Here is a 12,206-nt window from a genome sequence, read left to right as displayed (position 1 = left end):
AACCATTTCACCTCAAATATGACCCAAAATTTTGGTAGATCTGCAGTTTTGTATTCTGAAGAGAAAGCACACATTTCTTATTATGGGCCTTTGATAACACAGGTGTAAGTCCGGAATTTAGTTTTTTTCTCTCATCAATATCTCTGTCTTGCTCCAAACCAAGTAACAGTTTTAGTCAAATAATACCGCCGGAACTTTCCCTTAGGAATTAGGACTTTCTTTAGCTCTTGAGTTGCTCTCAGAGGCTTCTCCAGGCCCCATTTTGACCTTAGAAAACCACATCCCAGAATGAGTTATGCAATTTTCAAAGCCCCATTTGCAGAATCTGCTAGCAAATGTTAAAATATTCACATTTTAGGCTGGTTTTCCCACTTTAAAAAGGGAGGGATTATTCTTCCCAAGTACCAGGCTAAAGGCAGGTGAATGGGTGGTTCGTGGATCTCGTTTGGGACCTCCCCTGATTCTTGTTGGCCCTGATTCAGCAGGACTCCCCCTGGTGTTGGGGCTGAAGGCCATGGCTGGATTTTAGGAGGTCTGAGGCAGGTGTTGGAGCATGGCTTTTCACATCTACCAGCATAAGCAGTTCCTGTTTGCTTGTTTTATAACATCCTTCCAGGAAGTCATTGTAGCAAATTGTTGTTTCTCCCTGCCTCTAGATTATTTAGATTAATGTGGTTAAATTGAGATTAAGAAGTAGAGTTAATTCAGTGGTTGCCATTTCCTCTAAAAAATTGCCATCAGCTGCTGATCTAGAATTCCATCTTCCATGTCCTAAATTCTGATCAAAAATTTATCAATTTGGTCTGAGTACCGTGTAAAACCTTGTAATAGCCCTTTCTCTTATCTTTCCATTCTTGGTCTCCTGCCCCGCAGATCTTTCTGGCTCACTACCAACTTTTGGTAGTGAAATTGATGAGCACCTTAAGGATTTGAAATTTAGAGCAAGAATCAGAGGCGATAGAAGGGAAGTGGCACAGGGATGGGTAAAAGTTCTTATTAAAGTGCAGCAAATACTGGACTAGGATACAGTTATCACTGGTTTATCAGTATGTTTTTATGGCCGAACAGATCAGAGCTGAGTACTGCACTTTAACTCTTGCCTCTTCCAGTTCTGTTTTTGTCCTCATCTTCCTCCTGCTGATGGAGAGTTGAATCCTCACAAATGAAATGTCTGAGCACTGGATTACCCTGGTGCCCAGCCGGGCATCAAGTGGGCAGAGTTTCTGCATCCTTAGACAGCCGAGTGAATGAAAGGGCCACGTTTCTCAACAATTGGAAGTTGTCGCTTGCCAGTCTTGTTTCCTGTTTCTCCCCACCTTTTTCAGTATGAGAGTCTCCAGCAAAATCATTTCCTCTAAAAGCTATTCCGTAGGGGATCTTGAGAAGCGCAGTACAGTTGGCACCTAAGTAAGTTATTCATTCCTCCAACATACTGAACACTTACTGTGTTCTGGGCTCTTGGGAAACAGAACACACAAAGTGTGGAGTTTACATTCTGGCAGAGGTAAACAGACACAAGTAAATTATCACACTGTGGAATAAACAGAAAAGAGAGAATGTGCCCAGGACCCTGGTGAGGGATGGAGGGGTAGGTGTCAGTTTTCAAACAGGGAGATCAGAGGAGACCTACCTGGAAAGTGTGATTTGGGAAAGATGATGTTTGTAGTAATTGGAGCTGAGCAACAGGTGTATCTTAAGGAAGAGAGAAAATATTGAAACATTTCCAACAATTGTGTATGGCTTTTCTTGCCACTCCTTGATCTATGCTAGAGGCTTGCACTGCATCTAAGACCAGCTGTGCACATTCTTCCTTGTTTCTGCCACTGTCATTCCTTCTGCCCAGAATCTTCTTTCCCAGGATCCAGCCCAGATGGCATCTACATGACGTTATTTGTGGAGATAGGCAAGGTCGTAACAAGCTGGACTGCATGGCAGAATCTGACACTGAGAGTGCTGAGGGCCCACTAACAAAGGATGGGCTTTTAGAGGGGGCCCCAGGGGCCACATACTTCGCAAGGGGGTTAGAAGGACAGGCCAGGCTGAGCAAGGTCAAACTCAAGGGTGGTGAAAATGAGACAGATCATGGAGGACCCCAAATGCCATGGAGGGAGTAGGGGTTCGGTTCTACAGGCAGCAGGGGACCACTGCTGTCCTCTGGGGCTTCTCCCATGTGGGAGTTTCCACTGAGTATAGCAAAGATTCATTGGCTCTTGGGGGTTCGCAGTTTATAATCTCTGGCAAGTGAGGAATGGAGAAGAAGGTGGTTAGTAGTAATTTCCTCTCTTCCATCTCTCGGTACCTGTGTTTCCAAAAGCCCATAACTTTTTTTTCTCATAAAAAGCATATGATTTGTAAAAATTTCAACTGGCACAGAAAAATAAAAAGCAGAGTTCACCGTCTCACTGCTACTAATACCCTGATCACCGTCAGGTTAGACTTCTTTCTTCTCAGGAGTACGCAGTATTTGCTAACAACATCCTTTGTAATGGGTGCTCCGTGCAGACATAACCAACACTATTGCTGGAAGTTTAGTGGTTTTCGATTCTCATTATTCAGGTTCTTTCCAGTTTTCACCCTTATAAACTCAGTTTCAATAAATAACCTTCTGTATAGTATCTGCACTAACCCAATCATCTCCTTGGTGTAAATGATGGACAATTCCAAAAATGGGGATGCTTATAACTGAGATACAAGATATTAGGATTTTGTGCTGTGAGACGTTACCTGGGAGCAGAGTGTGTGTGTGTGCGCGTGTGTGGGTGGGTGCGTGCGTGTCTGCGTATGTGCGTGCTGTGCGTTGCGTGTGCGTGCGTGCGTTGCGTGTGCGTGCGTGTCTGCGTATTGCGTGCATATGCGTGTGTGTGCATGCGTGTGCGTGCGTATCTGCGTAGGGGCGTGTGTGTGCGTGCGTTGCGTGTGCGTGCGTTGCGTGTGCGTGTGCGTCTGCGTATTGCGTGCATATGCGTGTGCGTGCATGCGTGCGTGCCTTGCGTATGCGTGCGTGCATGTGCGTGTGCCTGCCCTTTCCGGTGCACCTCAGCGACGGTTTACGTCTTCAGACCTGCGTGGCGACAGCAGCAAGTGGGTTGAGGGCGGTGACCTCCGCGCGTCTCGTATCACCTCGCGGTGGGAACACCTGTGGCTCACGTCGCGCGTCTGCAGCCGCTTCCAGAGCCCTGACTCGCAGGCCGCGGCCCGCAGAAGCCTTGGGCATGTAAGTGTTTGGCCCGTATCGTAGCCGCACTCGGGACTTTCTAGCTTCTTCCCATGAAGCTCCTTTGATTCCACGGTTTACCGGTCTCATTAGGCGGATCAAAGAGACAACACATTTTCCTAGGAAGTTGAACATTCTGTTGCGAAATCCCGATCTATTTCTCAGTGTAGAAGTCTTTAGGAGGGTTAAGTGTGTTACTTTAGTTCTTTCGGGGAAATGTTCCCTCTGGAGGTGGTCGAATTGGATTACTCAGTGGGTCTTTTATCTATGCCATCTTCCCCAGCCACTTCTCATCCTCAGGGTTTCTAGATGGTTCCTAGATTGAGCCATTGTGCACTAGACACAATGAGCAGAACTCAAGGAGTCCAGGACTCAGAGCCCTGTTACGTGGAAGGTTTGGCTTAGGTTGAAGTCATAAGGTCTGTTCCCTCTTCTTAAAAATGGGTGCTACTGGGACTTCTCTGGTGGCGCAGTGGTTAAGAATCCGCCTGCCAATGCGGGGGACACGGGTTCGAGCCCTGGTCCGGGAAGATCCCACAGCCCGTGGAGCAACTAAGCCCGTGCGCCACAGCTACTGAGCCTGCGCTCTAGAGCCTGTGCTCTGCAACAAGAGAAGCCACCGCAATGAGAAGCCCGTGCGCTGCAACAAATACCCAAGGCAGCCAAAAATAAATTTACCAAAAAAAATGGGTGCTACTTAAAAACCATAGCTATGTCACCTGTTCTGCTCACCGGCCAGCCCCGTTGGTGATTACCACTCCTTTCCATCTCAGGGCCTTTGCCCTCGCTGTTCCCTTTGCCTGGTAACGTGCCCGCAGGGGCTCACAGGGCTCCCCGCCTTGCTTCCGTTAGCTTTCTGTAAATTGTCTCCTCATCAGATGTGCAAAGCAGCGTCTCTCGTATTAGCTCCCTTATTTCCTCCTAGCAGCTATCACAACCTGGCATGAAAGACTTGTCTCCTCCACTAAGCCATAAGCTCAGAGAGGGCAAGGTCTTTGTTTTGTTCCTGGATGTTTCCTCAAAACTAGAACGACACCTGACATATGTTAGAAACTCAGCAAATACATAATATTTGAAGGAGTGAATGAATGAATCCCCCACTGCTCCCACTTTGGGAGTTGTGCAGAAACTTGGAGCTTTTAAAGGCTCTGGAAGAAACCAAAAGACATACAAAAAAGCCCCAACTGCCGTAGGGGAGCCTCGGGGCAGGGTCCCCAGGCGGGGCCGGCCTGGCCAGCAGGTCGTTCCTACTTCCAGCCCCTTCTCTGTCTGAATGTTGCCTTGCAGCTAACAGTCCCCCAGCTGGGTGGTGACTGTGCCTTTAGAAAATGTTTTAATGGATGACTGCATTCAATAGGTACTTTCTGGGCAGCAGCTATGGTGCCAGCTATTGTGCTGCAGGCCAGGGTTACAAAAGTCATCTGGACAGACTCACTGAGCTTGCAGTTTTTCGGGGTGTGAGTTTGGTTGGACAAGACTGCCCTTCTGCCATCCTCACACTAAGAGAAGAGCTCCGAGGGCGGGGAGCTTTGTTCAGCGGGAGGGGGGCTGTAATGTGGAGCCAGGTGTGCATGAGGAGGGAGTGGCTGCCCGTGTGGTGTGTGGTCCTTGCGCAGGAGAAGGGCACAGGTGGGAGGAAGACAACGTGCCCGGCCTCAGGGTTTGCTTCGACCCCCCACCCCCGAAGCCGGGGGCCCAGGGGAGAGGGAGGAAGCTCGCAGTATGCCTGTTTTCTCCTGTGAAATTCTTACGCCCACCGCTTTCCAGCTTAGACTTCTACAGACGAAATTCACAAGCTAATAATGATTTTAAGTATTTCTATGGGTGAATGTTCTAGAAAGTTCCTAGGCCAGAAAGTCTATTTAAAAACGACTTTCGAAACAATGAATTTGTATTTCTCCTCCCACTTAAGACTCAAAAGGAACAAAGAAGACTGTTCCTCCAACAATACGAATAGACTGAAATTTAAGGGAACAGGATTTCTAAGTGATTTTGCTCACTTGTTCAAGCATAAATAAATAATCAATCCTTCAACTACTCTAAAGGAGGTGTCTTGAACTTTTCTGTAAGGAATCTAACTGAAAAGGAAAGTAGTACAAACATGCATGACCATGTAATCCAAAGTGTAAGTGACTCGGAAATGAGCATGGAGACAGAATTTCTGTCCTCTAGTTAGGAAATTACTGAAATACTGTTCTCCAGTATTTAGACATTAGAACATTAGAACACGTAAAATTCTAAGGATGAGAAGTACACATGACATTAATAGCATCAGGAAAAACCATAGACAGGTAAAAATAGGACCTCATTTTCATCCTGTCTGCTGGGTCCTCTAGATCACATGCCAGCTTTCAGAAATAACACCCAGCTCAGTCTTTCTCAGTGTGTGTGTGTGTGTGTGTGTGTGTGCGCGCGCGCACGTGCACACAACTTGGGGACCTAGTTCAATTGCAGATTCGGATTCAGTGTTTCTGGAGTGGGACTTGGGATTCTGCTTTTCTAACAGGCTCGTTGGTGAAGCCAGTACAGTTGGTCCACAGATCACACAGAATAGCAAGACTCTTGCTTACCAAGAACTTTCACAAGCATTTGTCCATGGAAACTTTGTAACTACCCTGTGAGTTGAGCAGTGCTGGTGTGACCTCCTTTTACATATAATAAGACAGGTTCCAAGAGGTAGACTGGCTAAAGTTGTGTTAGAACCCAGGTTTTCTAATTCCTCATGGAGTCTCTTAGGCTAGTTCTAATTTAGTTGTTGCATCCTGAATATAGAACAGGGCGGGGGTGTGGAACTAAAATACCATTTTTGGAAACCCAGTAGAGAAAATAACATGGAATTTTATCACGACAGTGGTGTCTCCTGAGGTCTCCTGAGCGGCGCTCATGGACTAGGGGGGGTATCAAGGTCATGTGTGAGTTCTTAGACTTGACATTTGTAGGCAACAAGGAGACACAGCAGATGGCGAGCGCCCTGATGGTGACAAACTTAACTGTCTTTGGAAAAATCGGATTTACCTTGACTAAAGGCTGCCTTCCACATTCCAGATGGAAGTAGAGCTCTAGGGCTCAGTGGCATTGATTCAAGGAGCACTGTAATTGTCACACGGGGCAAAGGATGTGCAAATCCTGTGCAAGTGGGCTCAGTCTCACTCAAGATTTGCTGACAGGAAACACAGTGTCTTTATCTCAGCTAGATTTTAATTGGTCTTAAGATAACTTTCAGTAAGGTCTTGATTATGCTTATTCTTCATATGGATTATGCTGAGAAATCACTAAATATTGTCAAACAGAGAAAGATACCTGCGTGGAAACCCATTGTGGCCTCTGTGAGCCTCGGGTCTTGGGCCCCAGCTGGCAAGAGGAGGCCGGCTGTCCCTGGGTCCATGAGCTCGGAGGCCAGTGACTTTCATACGGCCTTTTACTTTCACGATGACTGTTTTCTAGGGAAAGGCTGCTTTATTGTTGATGTTGTTCCATCTCCCTTCCTTTTCCAAACTCTCAGGCATTTGCCACTGAGCAATCCAGTGGTAGCATAGAAAGATTTGATTCATTTGGCATCTTGTTCAGCTCGAAAACACGAGTGCCTTGATTTTGCAGTGTTCTAATGGTGTCTTGTTACAAACATAATACACGTTCACTGCAAAAATTTTGGAGATTAAAGGAAAGTACAAAGAAAAAAAACACTGTACTCCTACCACCCAGTGATAATTATTGTTACCATTTTGGTATCATTCAAGAACATGTTTTAACAAATTGACACCATTAAAGTTTTTTTTTTTTTTTACTATTAAAGTTTTGTAACCTATTATTTCACATAAGAATATTAGAATGATTGTTTTCCCAAATTTTGAAATATTATTTAAGAGGGTTTTTTTTGGACTAGTTGGTATTCCATCACACAGATGTACGCAGTCATCCCTTATTGATGAACATTTAGTTTGTTTCCTATTGCTTAATATGTTATGCTGCAAGGGAGATCCTTGTACTAAATCTTTATACACATGTCTGGTTCTTCCCTTAGGATAAATAGTGAGAATTGGAATTACCAACTCTAAAGATATATTTAAAATATTTGTTGGATTATTGATGCCTCTTGATAAATGTTAACAAAGCATGCTCCAGAACAGTTGTCCAATGTATACCTTTAACTGACATGCACTCTGGCTATTTTGGGGCATTGTTTTTAAACTTTACCTCTTTGACCGTTTAAAAAGGTATCCTTTTGTTTTACTTTGCATATATTTGATTTTCACTAAGACTGTATTTCTTACATGTTTTTTCTTTCGTGAAATGCCTCTTAGGTCCTTGGCTCCTTTTTCTCTTGGAGTTTTGTTGTTGTTGTTTTTTTAATGATCCCTGAAAACTCTGTATATTAACATATTAACCTTTGTCACTTGTACGCATATTTTCCCTCATTTGTTATTTAAGTTTGTTTATAGTATTTTTTTCCCTACCCCCACTCTCCCCTGTTTATAGTATTTTTGACATTTAGAAAAATTTACACTTTTACTTAGTCAAATTTTTCAATCTTTTATTTTATGCTTTTATATTTTATGCATTTATACTTTAAAATGTCTTTGCAGTCCTGAAATAAAATGACTGAAGTTAGTTTTAATTGTAGACTTAATTGGAAGACAGTGGAATTAGGAATTGGCAGCAAGCATTTTGAGGAAAATACAACCACTAATTAAATGTGAGCTAGTCTTAACCAAATGTGTACATCAAAATCACCCGTTACGGCGTTTAAAAATTTACCAATGCCTGAGTTACACCCCAGAGCCACTGAATCTGAAGCTTAAAAAAAAAGTACCTTACACAAGTCCACAGACTTAGGAGCAGAGCCAAGTTGCACGTGATTCCCCCCCTCCTCTTGCTTTGAGCATTAAATTTTATTAGCATAGTGGGTGTGTTTTGTCTTACCCTTTACAGTCTGTTAATAATGAAGATCAGAGTGCTTTCATGAAGAAGGGCATTCAGAGTAGCGTGCTGGGGAGCCCCCTACAACGTTATGATGGGTCTCTGGAAGCACCAGTCTCCCAAGTCCACATTTAGTGCACATGCATGTGATTATTTCCAAGCTCCATGGCTGACCCACACGCTTGCCACTACAGTATGGCAAGTGGACTTTTTTTTTTAATTGGAACAGATAATATATTTACAAATGTAATATATTTGAGGAATATATAGAACGTAATCTATTTGAAGAATATCTAGAATATATTAGAAGATATACTGTATTTACAAATTATGAATGTAATACTTCAGATTTATATGTTTCTTTTAACCACGATTCGTTATTCTTTGATATATGGTAGTATCTCATTTGAAATGGGGTGTAGACCTTGCAAATTAGTATTTACAACTCAGGAAAAGAAAGTCAAACCAAAAATGGCCAGTTTTATATCTCTGAGCAGATTTGAATTATGCTCATAAATCAAATAGGAGTGAAAGTACACTCCTATTTCTGTAGCCTGGAGTTGTCTCATTAAAAGGTTTTATAAGGAATTTGCCCACAAATCACCCTCTGTTTTTTTAGTGTCCACCCCATAAGTGACATCCTGCATTCTAAAGAGCAGCCAGCCCGCCCATGGGAGGTGAGAGGAAGACACAGACCATCCTTGGCTTTGGGCCACGAACTTGGCATCTCAGAGCCTCGGAAATAATAGTGATGATGGTGATGATGATGATGATGGTGATGATAATGATGGTGACGGTGATGCCGCCTCATAGGGCTGAGAGGAGGACCAGGTGGTAATGTAACTCCAGTGTCTGGCAGCTGGCAACTACCCCATTAAAGTTGGTGCTACCATCCCCCAGTCTGTTCACTGCTCTGGATGATTTGAAGAAGGATATTTGGGGGTTAGGGGCAGGAGGCAGAGGGTTCCAAGGAGAGGTCCCCTTGTGTGTTTGAGTTCCCCTGATCAGTTGGAGAGAGAAATTACATATGCCCCAAACAAAAAGAGCTAATATAAAGACACTGAAGTATAAAGTGCTAAATTTCATGTTACAGATAATACATTTATTATTTATAAAAAATCAAAAAAGGGAGAGACAGGTGTGGCCTGAAGTACACAATTTTTAATATAATTTTCATGTATAAAATGCTTAAACCAGATCTGAATGCATCTTAAGTGATTAGAAGAAGAAGAAGAAGAAAAGATCATGGTGCCTAAAATCTCTATCATAACTAGGAGGTTGAGAGTGTATGAGGGGATTAAGTGCTGGTAGGTGAGACCCAGTCCATGGTAGAGCTCGGGGAGCAAGGGAGGCACCGAACTTCATGCCGGAGTTTTCCCTGCATCACCATCCTTGTGCCGTGGTGGAGGCGATGACTTGAGATAAACGTGCAGCGCAGCTGGCCGCGTGGGCGTCCTGGGCGGGCAGGCAGCCCGGCCAGGTCTTCTGCGCTGTTAGTCCCAGCGCCAGCCCCCAAGGTCTTCCTGCCTGTACTGCCTCCCGTGAGATGAGGGGACCAACTGGCTGATCTGTGTGGTCTTTAGGCCCCTTTCAACTGTGATATTTCATGATGAAAAACCAATTTATTGATGATCGTGGGCCAGAAGAATTGAAGGAGGTTGAAAGGGATGCTGAGTTCTTTTCTGGCAGAAGTTCCTCCAGAAGTAGAGCAAAGTGAGCTTCTTGATCACCATCCAGGAGGAAGAGTGTATCTCTGCACCTTTTTCTGGTTTTCTTGCTCATCTTTGACAGGCAGGACCATGGCCAGCTCTTGGCAAATTTGTGAACTAAGCAGTTTCTCTGTCTTTTATGACCCAGGATATCCCGTATCCCTCATATCCTGGCTTCCAGGGGATACAGATCTTTCCCGCCAGGGTACCCTCCTAGCTACCCAAAACCTAGAGGGGGTCTCAAGGTCAGAGTGTTCCATGTACAAAGTCCACAGTGGTGTTTGCACAATTGTTACTCTTCATTTTGCTCAACAGATGCTTACCCAATAGCTATTGTGTGCAAAGCACTGTGCTGGGCTCTTGGGCATTATTTTTCAAACCCACTAGTGGGCTTTGACCTCAATTTAATTGGCTACAATCAGAATTCTAAAAATAAAAGAAATAGAATAAAACAGAAAATGTCAAAGTGCCTCACATTACTGTAAGGGAGTATTATTTAATAAAACATTTGTTTCAGTTTTACATTTGTAGGGGTGTGTGCGTGTGAGTGTAATGAGTTTCAGTGGAAAATGTATTTCTCAGTCTGCACGGTAGTCAGAAAAGCTTACGAAACAGTGCTCTGGGCTCACGATCCCTTATCTGCAATTCCACGTTCCAAAACACGAAACTGTGTTCTTAAGTTTGGCGCAAGTTCATTCGGCAGCAAAACATGACCTAAATGCTTTAAGGGTATTTATGGTCTCTCTTTATCCCACTTCCTATGAATATGTGTACACTTAACTGCAGAATGGAGTTGTACCTTAAACTCCAGTGGGCTGTTGCACTTACTTACTTTCCTAAGGGCCAAAAAATTATGAACCATCGCGATTGTGGACCTGTGTAAGGGATAGAACAGTTTTCATTCATTTAGCAAACGTTTATCGAATGCTTCCTGTGAGCTTGGTGTCGTGCTGGGTGTCAGGTGTGGAAGGAAGAAGAGTTTGTGTGAGACGAATTCTTGGGGAATTTCACGACCCCGTGGGTGAGATAGAGTTGGGGCCACCAGAGCTGGACTTGATTCCTCTCCTTCCACGTTCTCTCTCTCTGTCCGTTCACCCAGCCCCTCGGTGGCAGGGATTCTCGGCAGGAGGCCTCGAAGTCTCCGACACCAGGGGTCCCCAACCCCCGGGCCTCGGACCATCACAGGTCTGCAGCCTGTTAGGAACTGGGCCGCACAGCAGGAGGTGAGTGGCGGGCGAGCGAGCGAAGCTTCATCTGCCGCTCCCCATCGCTCACATTACCGCCTGAACCACGCCCCACACCCCTGTCCATGGAAAAATTGTCTTGCACGAAACCGGTCCCTGGTGCCAAAAAGGTTGGGGACCGCTGGCCTGCACCATGTTTCCAACACCACTTCACGCCAGCCTTCAGTTCAGCACGTTAAAAATCAGGCTGCAAACACCTTCCTCCTGTCTTTCTGTATCCTTAGAGGTACCTCGTCTCCTGCACCTGGACGCAGCCTCATCCGTGTCCTTGGCCCTGTCATCCGGTTACTGGTCAGTTTCTGTGGATTTTTTCCTGCCCATAGCCCCTGCCTCTTTTCCCTTCCATCCATTCCCAGCGCCACCTGTTGCTGCCAGAACGGATGATTACTTCTCACCAGAAAGAGAGGATGGTCTAGAAGTGTAGCTGGGGGAAGCCAGGGTCTTAGGGTCATAAAGACCTGGGCTCAAGTTGTCGCTCTTCCCCATTCTGGCTGAGGGGTCTCAGGCAAGTCTCACAGGACCAGTTTTCTCATCTATAAAGCGGAGGCGCTGATAACAGTTTTCATGAGCTGTAGTTAGGAATTGAAGCATGTACACCAAAAACAATGCTAAAAGATAAGCCACGGACTGTGTGCATATATCTGTAGGGCATGTAACTAACAAACGATTAGTATTCAGAACTTACGAAGAACCTCCTTTAAACCAACAAGGGAAAAAGACCCAATTTTTTTAAATGGGCAAAAGATATGAACAGAGAGTAGGCAGGAAATCAAAAGACCAATAAATATATTAAAAGATGTTTGATGTCATTAGCAATCCAGGAAATGCAAATTAGAAAAAAGAAATTTGGGTTCACGTCCATCATATGGCACAACACGTAGGCACGGATGTCAAGCAATAGTAACTCGCATTGCTGGTCCACTGCCTCAGAGAGCAAGTGAGCAAGGCCGTGGGTGCTTACCGCGCAGCTGCCCCGTCACCAGGAATGCTCTTCACAGCCTTGTTTTTAATGGCAGGAGCATCAGAAATAACAAAAATATCTGTTAAAAGGAAAGGGGATAGTCGTTCAGTGGAATACTGTACAGCAATTCTGTGCTGTACAGAACTGCATTTGTATCCTCA

This window comes from Balaenoptera physalus, assembly GCF_965194825.1.
Source record: "Balaenoptera physalus genome assembly, chromosome: 7".
Lineage (NCBI taxonomy): Eukaryota > Metazoa > Chordata > Mammalia > Artiodactyla > Balaenopteridae > Balaenoptera > Balaenoptera physalus.
This window is presented reverse-complemented; position numbering follows the sequence as displayed.